Below are 14,229 nucleotides of genomic sequence, written 5' to 3'. Positions count from 1 at the left end.
AAATTTATGCTTATCTTATCACATGGAATATCAATTTACATTAATGATTGATTCAATTAATCTTATCAAAGACATAATGAACAATTAAATTGTGTTCATTTTACCCTTAACTCTTTAAGGCAAATTATCTTAATACCCTTTAATGTCCATTAAATCACATATTTAACAAACATAATGTAGTATGACAAATTACGCCAAAGAAGATCAAACAACCCTTTTGCACCTAATTAAAAGACATGCAATAATCTCTCACATGAACAAAATTCATCTCCATGCATCCATGAACATTTTAATCACTATCAAAACATTATGTAACACCCCACTTGAAATACGTAGCCATTGTTTATGGTATGGCCTAAAGGATTACTGAATTGCCCCTAAATGAGTTTGTATATTGCTCATGTTGTTTGGTTGGCTTTTGGTTGAGTTGATGTTTTGGGTTTGATTGAGTGTGTATCATGGAATTGATCAAGACTTGGCGGATTTTGGAGTTACAGCCTTCGCCGGGGCGAGGAAGAAGCTTCGCCGCGGCGACGTTGGTTCTGTGTTGGCAGTGTCGGTTCTGGAATGTTTCGCCGGGGCTACAGGAAGTTCTGCCGCGGCGACAGGACGCAGAAAAGTTCCTTGAGTTTTCAGAGAATTCTTCATAGGGGTAAAATGACCATTCTACCCCTAATTAGCAGGAAAAGTGGGGAGTAAAATGTAAGGAAATTTCGGAGAATAGTGTTAAATGGGGGTGAGTTTGTATAAGAGTTAAAGGATAAAGGTGGAATTTTCAGAAAGAGGAATTGCAAAATGGGAAAGAGTGTATATTATATGAGTAATAAGGGTTGAGTCTCTAAACCCATTCATTGCACCCATTTCCACCGCCTCTTCATCTCCCATTTCTCTCAATCTCACTCAATCTTCTAAGGGATTTTTGAGAGTTTTGAGTTGGATATTTCTTTTATGGGAAGTGTTAGTGTGTGATGAGTTTGAGATGAAGTTGGAGGAGATGAGTAGATATTTGGAGTATTCTTTTATGATAGGAACCATGTCCATAGAAGGGAGTTTCTTCCCATTTTGGATGGTTAAAAAGAGAAGGAGAGTGGTAGTTAGAGAAGAGTTTTTGTATGCACATGAGTTGTTTGATGAAATACCTAAGTGAAATCTGCCCTGTCACAGCCGTGACTTTCTAAGTGATTTTTGGGAATTTACGGATTGAACTGGGCTAAGACCAAAACATCAAAGTTGTAGCCCTGTCTCTAAGCTTTAAAACGAGACTAATACCGTAGCAATCCGAGGTATATAACACAAGTTATGACCTTTTTAGTGTGACCTGTGCAGGATGACTGTTTTGATGAAATATTGCATTTGGCATTTCATAAGTGCATTAATGAGTATAAACCATCCATATGCATTAATTGTGCATTGAGAAGTAGTTTGAGGAAGAATAGAGAATGTTGAGTATGAGCTACCTTAGAGTACTAGCTTAAGAGTAGAGAATTTTGAGTATAAGCTATCTCGAGTAATAGTTTGAGTGAGAAAGAGTAAAGGATGTTGAGAATAGCAATTCTTAAGAGTAAAGAGAAAGAGAGATTGAGCACTAGCGAATAAGAGAGAGAAAAGTGCTAAAGAAGAGAATATAGTAAGTTGTGCGATGGGGAACCTGTGAGTGATGAGTAGAGTCACGAGAGTGGGTGCTTTGTGATCCCCAGCCGTGCCTCCGGTCAGATGAGGCCGTGACCGTCACGTAGAGTGGAACATGAGATTCCAGCCGTGCCTCCGGTAAGAAGGGGTCGTGACATTTGAGAGAGGTAGAGAGAAAGCATGTACACTCACATGACCAAAGGTTCCGAATCCATACATGACTAAATCCGATCAGTAGAGAAATGAGAGGAAGTTCCGTAGAGTGGTAGCGCCCAGCCGTGCCTCCGGTCAGATGAGGTCGTGACATTCCAATGAGTAAGAATGAGAAAGAACAGAAATAGAAAGGACAGAGATGAGAAAAGCTAAGAGTTAAGTTATATTATGAGTACTAGCTTGAGTATGAGTACTAGCGTGAGAAAGAGATGAGAAACATGAGAAAGAATAAGAGAGAGATAAGAGCATAGAGTAGGTTATGCGATAGGGAACCCGTGAGTAATGGGTAGAGTATTCTCGCATGTACGCCGCATTGAGAGAGCGGCATGAGTATGAGAAAGAGAAGTGGTGTAGCCCGTGAGAGTACATGCGGATGAGGGCTATACTCGAGTACCAGAGAGAGAGATTATACACTCACGTGGCCAAGGGTTCCGAATCCATGCATAACCGAGTCCGATCGGCTAGAATCAGTAGAAGTCACGTAGAGCGAGAGAAGTCCCGGCCGTGACTACGATAAGACGGGGCCGTGACATTTAAAGAGCGAGTTAGTATAAATGAATTATGAGAAATGAGAATGAGATAATAGAGAGAATTAAAGAATGAGAAGGAATGAGAAAGCTTGAGAAAGAATGAGATAGAAAGAGAGAGAGAGTATGAGAAAGAATGCGGAAGTTTGAGCTAATAAGAATAGAGAGTAGAAGAAAGAAACATGCAGTTCTTTTGTATTAATTGCATGTAGAGCTTATACAGGCGAGAACCATGATTTTTCTTTCATGGTGAGTATGATGAGAATAAGAGAGAACCATGATTTTCCTTCATGATGAGTAAGAGTAAGAGAAAAAGAACAGAGAGAAAGAAAGAAAAAGAGCAGAGCAGAGTTAAAGGAGAATAACAGTATTAGAAAGAAAAAGGAAGACAGTGAGAAATAGAAATAGAAGAACAGTAGAGTGAGGAAAGAACCAAAGAGTGAGTTGCGGGGACAGGTAGTAGAGGATTTACTTACTGAGCATTGTTGTGCTCACCCCGTTGTTCTTCTCTGTTTTGCAGGAAATAGGAGCAACGGTCGGATGGACGTCGAGGAGCGAAGAGTATTGGCACCACTGTCTACCAGTCATGATATTTTGTATTAATTAGAAAGTTTTTAAATACATAGTCTTTTGTATTTGTAAAGAATTATATTTTATGAGTAAAGAAAAATTTGAGCCCACTATCTTTCGTATGATATACATCTCTATATTTTACATAGTATGAACTATAAGAATAGTAGTTGAGAGCAAGTGTTACACATTAAAACTTTTAAATTGTCTAAACAAGTATGCTAATTAATCAACAATTAATTTACAAACTTGCCATGGCCAAAATTTCACATAATCAAAATATGTGAACAACATCAATTTTATTCAAAATTGACATATTAGCATCCATACAATGTCCTAATCACCAAGAATCATATTCTTCAAGCCATAAATATTGAGCAAGCAACATTTTAACCTAAAACTCATTTGGCAAACTTCAATCAAACACTAAAATTTCAAATAAATCTTGATGTTTGTGCCATAACCATCATGTTTTTCAAACAAAAATCATAAGAACATAAAGTGTAATTAAAAATTTTAAAAACTTAAGCCATGACCGAATTTTGCAAGTCAACTAACATAATCAAAAACAAATTTTTATGGCATATAAAGGATACACATGCATGGATCTACAAGTCTTACAAAGCAAGTTAATATGTAACTTCACAAATCAAAATTTGTAAAATTATACAACATTATTCAACATATGAACATGAACCTTTTGGCCAATTTTAGACAAATAAGGATCAAATCCTTGACTCTGATACCATTTGAAAGATGTAATGCATGGAGAATGATGCATGTGATACTATAACATGTATATTCATATTTTGCAAAAAAATTCAATCAAATTAAAAACAAGTAAGGTATAACTTGTTACCTTAAGTCCTTAGCAACCTTGAAGACTTTTAATTTTAAGAGAAATTAAACAAAAGAATATCCACACTAAGGTAAAAGAAGAATTAGGCCAAGAGAGACATTTAGGGTTCTTAGAAATTTTTTTGATCTCTATCTCAAAATTGATATATCATTTTCTTTATATATGTAGCCTTATAAACAATTCAATAATTGTTTTGGACTTCCTTAAACAATTCCATAATTGTTTTGGAGTTGTAAATAATTCCATAATTATTATGAAGTTGTTAAACTTCTTTAAATAATAACATTGGATTAACATTTAATCACAGTTAACAATTTAACTTTTAAATTGTTTACATAACAATTTAACCCTTAAATTGTTCATATGTTTACAATTACAACCCATTGTTAAATTCAATTTAATATAAATAAAATGATTAATTATGAATTGGAATTCCGTTTAATTCCAATTAGCAGTTTAACTCTTAAATTATTTATAATAACTAATATAACCCTCCATTGAATCTACTTCAATGATAATAATATAAATAACTTTATTACCCGTGGTAGCTACTAGCCAACATTGGATAATCATGTCTCTTTGGTTATTTCTCAATTCTCCTTAGTTTTTATGTGTGACCTTTTAGGTTCACTGTGGCCTAACCTGGGCCTAATATCATAGTCTATTCTGATATGTTTTGTCATAACTTTTTATGAACAAAACTCCCACCGATTATGACAGACATCTAGCAATGCTCCATAACCCCTGAGTCATAATGAAGATATACTCCAATGAACCCTTTTTATAATCATACGCATTGTATAATCAAATCTTTCTGTTGTCTAATCCCAATTAAGAATGGATTCATGGTATGTCAAAATCTTTATCTTAATTTTGTATCAAATTGACAATCAATACATATGGAACGTGTCACCATAAAACAACCTTTCAGGTAACATTTTATAAGCTCCGGCTGGAGATTTCCCTTTTCCAATGTATCTTGACATTTGTCTAGGAACTTGATATCAATCTATACCAAGTCAACAGATCCCATCTTAACTATCACTTGTCCTCACACATAAACAACACATGGCTAAATCGGCTTATTAACACATGACATCATTAGACTTGTGTATATACACCGTATGAATCATATGCGTTTATGTAGAATTCAACCGTGATATCTCAGGTCTAAGGATTAATAATACACTAGTATGATCTTATGATGAATCATTTACCACATTTTAAATGTCCATGTGATTCATCATAAATGACCATATTCGATAAATAGTTCACTAACCGCTTATCTATGCTAATGCCCTAGTGATATAACTTTTATAATCACCCACACTAATACCATCACATGATATTCTATGGAGACATTCAGCATGCATACTATGTAATATTATTGCCCAATTAATATTACCTATGTAGGGAATACTTTGATGATTTTGATATTCTAAGGATTTGTATCATTTGGACATTTCACATGTAACACATATATATAAATGAAGCAATAAACCACATGTGAAATAAGAATTTTTTTTTTTTATTGATAATATAAAAATGTATATACAAAATATATATACATTAACATATATATACAAAACAAAATGCCTTGGAACCGACGACCCGATTGGTTCCTAGGGCATACACTAACAATTTATGCATAACAGACTAATAAATGTCATACAAACCATCGCACGCGCTCTCACGGACTCCCACGCGCCTACAAGCTCCACTGTAACACCTCCACGCGCCAACACGCATCGACACAGCGTCTCATGCGCCACTAGAGGACACCACGCGCTTTCACACGTTTCCTACACCTCCAAACAAAACCCCATGTGCCTACATGCATCGGGTCAAGATCGGGTTTAAATAACCCGTTGATTGGGTCGGGTTGACTCGGTCAAGCTCGATTAACGACCCAATAGGTCAACTCGACCTAGTCAATCCTAGCCTTATCCCCAGTAGTTGTCTTTGATGGAAAAACTTCTACATACTTTAAAATGGGAACAGTTACAGGTCCCTAATACACACAATTAATTCTGATTTCCCAAAAACCATCGTTCTGAGAATTGCAGCGTATTGGAAGAGTCTGTAATCTTTGAAAAAGATAGTAATAACAAATTGCTATGGATGGAGGTTAGTGATTAAGTTATTTCGCTTCCACAAATCTCCATGGTTGTATGAACATACATATGAATAATGATATGAACATATACATATTGATTTTGAGTGATTTTATTTTATTGATCTTACACATTTCATTGATTTAAGTTTTTACTAATAATCTTATGTTATATTAGACCCCAACAAATTAAACCGATGCAATTTTTAAATTTAACACAAAATAAAAAAAAAATTATGAACTTCAGCGATGGCAACTATAAGCGTGAAAATGTTACAATTGATTTCGGTTTGTGTAATCCTTTTATTCTGAACAACTGACCCAATCTTTTTAAGAGACCAATTGAGCCCAATAATTTAACCAAATCATTGATTATGGGCTAAATTTTTTTTTTTTTTTTTTTTTTTTTTTTTTTTTTTTTTTTATTTTTGGTAACTAATAATTAAGTCCAACCTAACTTGTTTGAGCCCCATCATTAATATTTTAATTTTAAAAACATATTTTACACAATTTAAATCATTTTATCTAATACTATTCTTAAAGCCCATGTGTTGTGCGGGTATATTTATACAATTTTTTTTTTTTTTTTTACGTTATTATTGTTTTTCTTGTGGTGTTAAATGTATATTGTTTGTATTGAATTGATAATTGATAATATCTTTTGGTTTTTTCCTAGCAGTGTTCAGATTTTTCAGATTGGTGCTAACATTTTTCAGAATATCTTTGAGATCCACCTGTCTATCCGACATTGCCGCTTCAACTGTAGAAAACAAATAATGAAATTGTATTAATTTATTAAACTGTTACATAAATGAAGATCACAATAGATGTATAGAAATGAATATAACAGAAATTGTTAAATGTTAACTACCATATGCTCTTGCTTTCTTTACTTCTGGATTGTTCATAGTTGGTTTCCTGTCTACCATTGTTAATGAATATGTGAATGAAAGGAGGAATTTTTTTTGAACGTGTAGGACTTGTTGAATGGAATACAAATTCTATTTGGTTATCCTTATATAGATATAAATATCATTAACTAACTTTCCCTAACCAAAGAATATAAACAGACAAAATACGAACAAACAACTATTCATTAAAGAACACACTTATTCATGATGTTTAAAACAACTCTTTGGATACTGTGCAAGGGAATCAAAATAGTTATTTATTTAATATAAAAGTTAAAATAAACATCAAAACTATATACTATAATAGACGTGATTTTAAGTAGGAGTGAATATGAAGAGTTCGTAGTTATGTGGATGCTAATGTATTAGCCATGTTTAAAATTCGTAATTAATATCATAATTATTATATTTATGTCTATCTATATATCATGTTTTTTAAACAATCAATAGTAAGTTAAAGGTTAGTTATTTTAAGACATTATACTAATTTGAAATCTTTTTTTTTTTTTTTTTTTTTGCAATCTTATAGTAAATAAGTAGTAAATTTATTTCATTACCAAATTCATAGTTTTTTACCCTAATAGTATGGTTCAGCCTATTGCTTGTTACAATTAATTATTGTTCGGAAAGGGTTTTTTAACACGTAAGTAAGACCGACTGTTACTGATGTGTTTGTAGTTGTAATGGTTGTGGAGACTTTAATTGTTCGACCGTTGTGTTGTATTGGTGGGACGTGTTTTCCAATACTTATTGCAATTGTTTTGTAATTAATATCATAATTATTATAGTTATGTCTATCTATTTATCCATATTTAATTTTTAGTTTTTTTTTTTCAGTTTGTTAAAGAATATGTATACAAAATTTATGCAATATAGTTAGTCATATATAACTTCTTATTAATTGTGAATTATAAACGTTATAAAATCTATATTATAAAAAAATAATTAGAATAATTTGATTGATTTAAGAATGTCGAATTATGGTGAAGTATTATTTTTTCTCATGTCGTAATTACATGATTGTTATATTTTTGTTGAACAATGTAATGTTTATGACATCAAGAAGCATCAGCATTTTGTGTTGTTATGTTTTATTAATTTTCTTATTTTATTCATAGTTTTTGTTCAGCGATAATTTTATTTCAACTAAACATTGGTGTGCATGTTTTTTAAACAATCAATAGTAAGTTAAAGGTTAATTTTTTTAAGACATTATAATAAATTGAAATCTTTTTTTTTTTTTTTTTGCAATATCATACTAAATAAGTAGTAAATTTATTGCATTACCAAGTTCATAGTTTTTTATCCCGACGGTATGATTCGACCTGTTGGTTGTTACAATTAATTATTGTTTGGAACAGGTTTTTTAACATGTGATGTAAGATCAACGATTATTGATGTGTTTGTAGTTGTAATGGTTGAGGAGACTTTAATTGTTCGGCCATTGTGTTGTATTGGTGGGACGTGTTTTCCAATAATACCAGGTACAGTGGAATGAGTATTCATACTTATTGCAACTATTAGGCCATTTGGTTGTATTATTGGGATGTACATGAAACGTTTGACTTATAACTGACATATTAACGGGAATGTGAAGAGTTTCTCTTGATCTAATCTAATCTAATAACAATAAAACATTTAACATTTACAAAACATATGGTTTAGCTACTGGCTACAATTCTATAGCACAATGAATGATGGTTCGACATCTGGTCTCTTGTAATGTTATAGTACAATCTAAATAGGGTTACATCTTTCCTCTCCCAATAAAACAATATGATTTGGCTACTGGCCACAATTCTATAGTACAACTATAAAGAAATTGTGATCAAAACGATATTGTATTAACTAAAAAAGACATTACAAAATTACAATTGTTAATGAATAATGGTTCGACATCTGGTCTCTTGTAATTCTATAGTACAATCTAAATCAATTTGCATCGTTCCTCTTACAATTAAACAGATGTTTCGGCTGCTTGCTACAATGCTACAGGACAATGAATAAAGGTTCGACATCTGGACTCTTGTAATGCTAAAGTAAATTCCAAATAGAGTTACCTCTTTCCTCTTACGATAAAACAATATGGTTTGGCTACTGCCTACAATTCTGTAATACAATTGACAACAACTTGGTTATCAAAATGGTTTGGCAAAGGCATAAGAAAACAACACCAAAACCACTGATCCGCATAATTCGCCACATGGATTTGTTAAGTACGTAGACAAATAAATGGTTCAGAATGGTCCGCCTATGTCTTCTTATAACTTCTTATAATTGAATTACAAAATTACTGGTTTGGTAGATGGATCTGGCAATTCTGTAGCAAAATTTACGGTTCACTATCTGGACTAAAGCAATCAAATAGTGAAAACCATATAATAACTTACATAACCTTTTAACAAAAACTATATAGCAAACATGATAAGCGATTGGAAAGTAGTATAACAACACAATAGTCAACAAATTGCAACAGCGCCTAAAATTTTTACATTTCTAACAAAACATATATAGCAATAATAAACCATAATTACAGAGACGTAGGTAACAAAATACATTACCTTCAATAGCACGTAATTCACAACGACGACAACAAATATTATGATTCAACTAAAAGTATATACCTACATTAACACAATTCACTAGCCAAACAAAAGAAAACAATTACAAATAACAATTAAAAGTTGACTACCTCTCTTTCTTCAGATAAATTATGTAACAAACTGTTAATATATCCGCATATATATAGGATTCAAAGTAACAAATCCTTTAAGTGATACAACGCATCTCTTCAAATTCACGAAATTCAACATTACAGTACCTTATCAATACATTAATGTTCACATTTATTCATGCATATTAATTATCATGAATATTATCTATATATCTAGCCTTTCACGTTTTGCACCCCTCCATATTCAATTAGACAGAAGCAATGAAGCTAACATATAATCATAAAACATTTATCATGAATGTGAAGAGTTTCTCTTGATCTAATCTAATAATAATAAAACATTTAACATCCACAAAATATTGAATGTATCTATTATTAATAATACAAAATAGTTTAAATCAATAACATGCAGACACTTGCAGCAATTAAAACATTTATCATGAATGTGAAGTTTCTCTTGATCTAATCTAATATAATAAAACATTTAACATCCGCAAAACATTGAATGTATCTGTTATTAATTGTGAAATATTCATATTTGTCAAACTTATGATTTGTGTGTGTGTGCACATTAATTCTGCGTGCACACAGTTTGCCAGACTTTTGTCTTTGCTTGGTTCGTTTTGAGTGTGTGTGCACAACAGTTTGTGCTTACACTCTCGCTTCAGATGTTTGCAACCCAGCATGAGTTGCATGTCTAATAAAGGGAAAAAGATATTGGTTATCTTTGTCTCTTGCTTTTTAGGACCTTTTTACATATGTCACAATATGCTTAGGTGGTCTTAGGGATTAAAGTTATCTTTCCCAATTTACCTTGTGGTCCAAACTAAAAGAATGAATACTTTCCTTATTTGGACAAACATGGGTCAGCCTGTTGTTGGCTGATGTGGCACTATATTGTTGAGCAAGAAACCTTTCATTATATAATACTCTTTCTTGCATGAATGAATCTAACCTTTTGATCTTTTATTTCATTCTTACTCTGAATTTCTTAGAGTATTCTTTCTCTTAAGGTTCAAGGTTAAAGGGTCATTTTCTATTTTTTGCCAAAACCTCACCATATCAAATATAGACTTAATGGCTCTTGGAACGTGGTTCCTTTGATGATGTTGGTGCGTGACGTCATTGCTTGAAGCTTGAGTTTCACAAGCTGTTCTCGGGTGTGTTCTCGATGTAAAGTGAAGAAGATCCGAAGAAGTTGCTACATGTTGAGGATTTAGAGTGTGGTGCTAAGTGTAAAGTTGAACGAGGAGTTCTTTTTACTGTAACTTAGATCAACTTTGAACGTTATCTTGTAATGTGTTTTTAACTTAATAGAATGCTTCGATCTTGACAAGGTCCCATGGATGTAGGCCAAAAGTGGGTTTAGCCGGACCATGTGTATGGTTGTGTTCTTTACTTTGTTTGATGTGGTTAAAAACCAAAAATGTCTTAATCTACTTGGTAAATATTTCGCTGCACTTTAAAATGGGTAATCCAAAACCAAAGTGGTTTAACCAATCCCCAACATTAATAATACAAAATAGCCTAAACCAATAACATGTTGACACTTGCAACAATTATAGAGTCCTATGTGGTGTTCAAATAGCAAGTGCTTCAAGATTATATATATATATTGAAGGACTAAAACATGTGGCAATTCCAATATCTAACGGCAAAGATTAATTCATATAAAACATACAATTGTAGACTTCTATCCAAACATCAAAATCTAATAAACAAAGAACATGTTACCGGCTATAAAACAAAAGATTAAAAAAAAAAAAAAAAAAAAACTCTCTGGTTCTAATTTAGTTGTCGATCAGTTCTTGTGTTCATATATGCGATTTCTTGTTCTTCGTCTATTCAAGTTCAACTACGTTTTGGATTTTGAATTTTATTGGAGTATAAATTTGTCAAAATATTTTCTTTAATTCAGATTAAAGGATGAGAATGATTTGTACAATAGAAAAGAAAGATCATACATCCATGTCTATTAAAACGTTGTAGTTACAATAGATTTGTTGTTTTGCAAGTGATTAAATACATAATAATAATAATGATGATAATAATAATAATTGTTTACATAGCGGCTAGCTTAGTAGGGTGGGAGCGGGAGTGTTGCACGGTGGTTAGCCCTCACAAGGGAGGGGCATTTTCACAGTGGTTGTTTCACAGAAGGGGTGTTGTGCAACAATTGGTAAGGCTAGATCCAGCCAAACATGCACAACCACGATACGAAAGGAACAATAATTAATTAAATTACTACGAAAAACGAGTTTAAAAACAATATTTTTTAGTGATTGTAGATGGTAAAAATCTACGGTTACGGAAAGGATTGATCTGTGAGGTTGAGACCACTGACGATCTGTTAAACTTGCATACACAATGAAATAAGCATGAAGCTTACTTAAAACACCGGTGTGATGTCTGTCGTAGGCACTCCAACGCTTAAGTCAACAACGCTAAAAGAGGCTATTTAGTGAGGGCTAAGGGGAGGAAGGGTTACCAAAGTCTGATCAGAGACTAGAGCTACGACGAAGGTGCATGTATAGTTCTTAGGAGCAAGAACTTAGAGTTAGTAGGTGGTATTGAATAATGGATGCTTAATGAGAGGCAAGACCTCTGCATGTATAGTGGACATAGGATCTTCGAATCCTAGTAGGATTCTAAGTCCATAATAGTTGATTGCTAGTAAATAGAAAAGACTTGATTTACTTACCTTCGTAGGAGTAACAATCATAATTCATGCAAGATTCTGGATCTTAGATGAATTAGGATATAGATGAAAACAAGAAGTGGATGAAGTAGGGTTTAAGTAGAACTCTGGGTTCTCAGAATGATCCTGGATCAATGGGCCTAGGCCCAAGTGGACTGGTGATGAGGCCCAATTGGTGGCAAGGCCTTAATGTTTAGAGAATCCCTCTAGTTAATCGTCTGGTTGGTGAAATGGGCTACCACATAATATGGATCTTGGTGTAGACCCAACCAGAATTGGGCCATGACCCTAAACCATATAGTAGGTGCTTTGTTACTTGGGTTTAGCAAAGCCCAAGACGGTTTTTTGCCCATACAGTGATTAAAAAAAAAAAAAAAAAACAAATCATATACGATAGATAATGGAATTGTCACATGTCTTTAGTTTTTTAAAAGATGAGGTAAAATTAAATTAATAGAGGATCCAAAACCATTACATACAAAATTATAAAAAATGATTACAAAGAGTTTGAATAAGAATTAAATAACATCACTCTTTCTTTTAAAATTCAGAAATTCCCTACGTGGTTATATAAGTCAGAGTTGGAAACTAAGTTCAATTAAACATTACAATATTTATGAAGTGAGAAAAGGAGGAATCCAGCCATTACAAACAGGCAAGATTTTTGAACGAAAATATGAGATATACCAGCGATTTGAATTTTTATTTAAAGAAAGAAAAAAGAAAAAAAAATGGTATCTTACAATTTCTTTAATTCTGTGAATCTATTCTAAGTTAATTCCCTAAAAAATGAGGATTATTTTGTTATGGAAAATTAATGAAGATCATAGAGATGTCGGTATCTCTAATTGCCTAAGAAATATTAAGCTCCCAAGTGGGTCATTGTGCTTGCATTTGGATAAGATTTTATGTCTCAAATTTTAAGCAATTTGTGGAACAATCTATCTTCGTACCACCTAAAATGTGCCTCATTTGACCTTCCCATTTGTTTTTATTCATAACAACCATAGTTGTTTGTCCATTATTAGTATCGTGAAATTAAATTTTAAGAAATTATTTAAGTATTGAGAATAATGTTATATTATTAGTTATATGAAATAGAATTGGGCTTAAATCAACTCCTTTGAAGAGATATAATGGGCCTTGGTGCGGAGATTGCGCATCGTGTTCTGTCCTATTAATAAAACTAGAACAAAGCCTTGTTCCCCATCTCTTTCCATTATTTATTATCTTGCCTCCCTGCATTAAATCACTTCAAAACCGCGTAACATAACCAACAAAATATTTATTTATTTTTGGTTTATATATATATATATATATATATATATATATGAGTAATACTACATTTATAAAAAAATTTTATAAAAATTTTCATACAAAATGATGTGATAAAAAATAAATAAAAGAATGAATACAGTGAGTTTAACTTTTTGTTTCATTCTTTTATTCATTTTTTGCCATCTCACTTTATACGAAGATATTTGTTAGATTTTTTTGTATATATATATATAAAGAGGAAGACACAAACCGATAATATATATTTAATTAGTTATGTTGTTTTAAAACCGTCATTGAGATTATAATGGGACGCCCCAACATCAATAATTAATCAGCGATAATAAATCAATATTATTAGTTAATAGTTTACCAGCGATAATAAACCGATAATATATAGTTAATGGCCACGATAGATGATGACTTACCAGATAACAACATCTGAGGTGGATGTATGAGGCATATATGCATGGCGACGAGGGACTTAGCCACACCCAACTGGGTCACCATGCACAACAGTCTTCTGCTTCAGTGGAGCCATTATGTCTGCTTCCATAGACATAACTCTGTTTTCTTCTCTATTCAATCTTTTGGATTCATTTAATTCCAAATCAATCATTCATGCTTCTACTTAACTGTCAATCTGTATATATATATATATATATAACTTCTACCAACCTAACCTCAACCTCTTCTTTGTTTCCTCTATTTTTTTTTTTTTTTTTTTATTGAATTTTATATGCCATATATGCTTTCAGAC

This window comes from Pistacia vera, unplaced genomic scaffold (assembly GCF_008641045.1).
Source record: "Pistacia vera cultivar Batoury unplaced genomic scaffold, PisVer_v2 Contig118, whole genome shotgun sequence".
Classification (NCBI taxonomy): Eukaryota; Viridiplantae; Streptophyta; class Magnoliopsida; order Sapindales; family Anacardiaceae; genus Pistacia; species Pistacia vera.
This window is presented reverse-complemented; position numbering follows the sequence as displayed.